Below are 237 nucleotides of genomic sequence, written 5' to 3' on the forward strand. Positions count from 1 at the left end.
GTTTAAAGTCCCTCCCTCCCCCCGCCTTCTTGCTCTCCCTTTGCCTGCAATAATTTCTTGTCGCCGAGAAGTCAGGCCAAAAGACCCCTTATCGCGGAGCTCTTTAAAAGGCGATTATATTTATCATCAAGCTCTTTCGAGTGTTGCAAGCTTTCATGTTGCACGGTTGCTTATTCTCCGAGAAATTGTAATGAGGAGAAATGCGGTTGAAATGATGGGGGGGGGGGCATTATAGTG

The sequence above is a fragment of the Penaeus monodon genome, chromosome 31, assembly GCF_015228065.2.
Source record: "Penaeus monodon isolate SGIC_2016 chromosome 31, NSTDA_Pmon_1, whole genome shotgun sequence".
In the NCBI taxonomy this organism is placed as follows: domain Eukaryota; kingdom Metazoa; phylum Arthropoda; class Malacostraca; order Decapoda; family Penaeidae; genus Penaeus; species Penaeus monodon.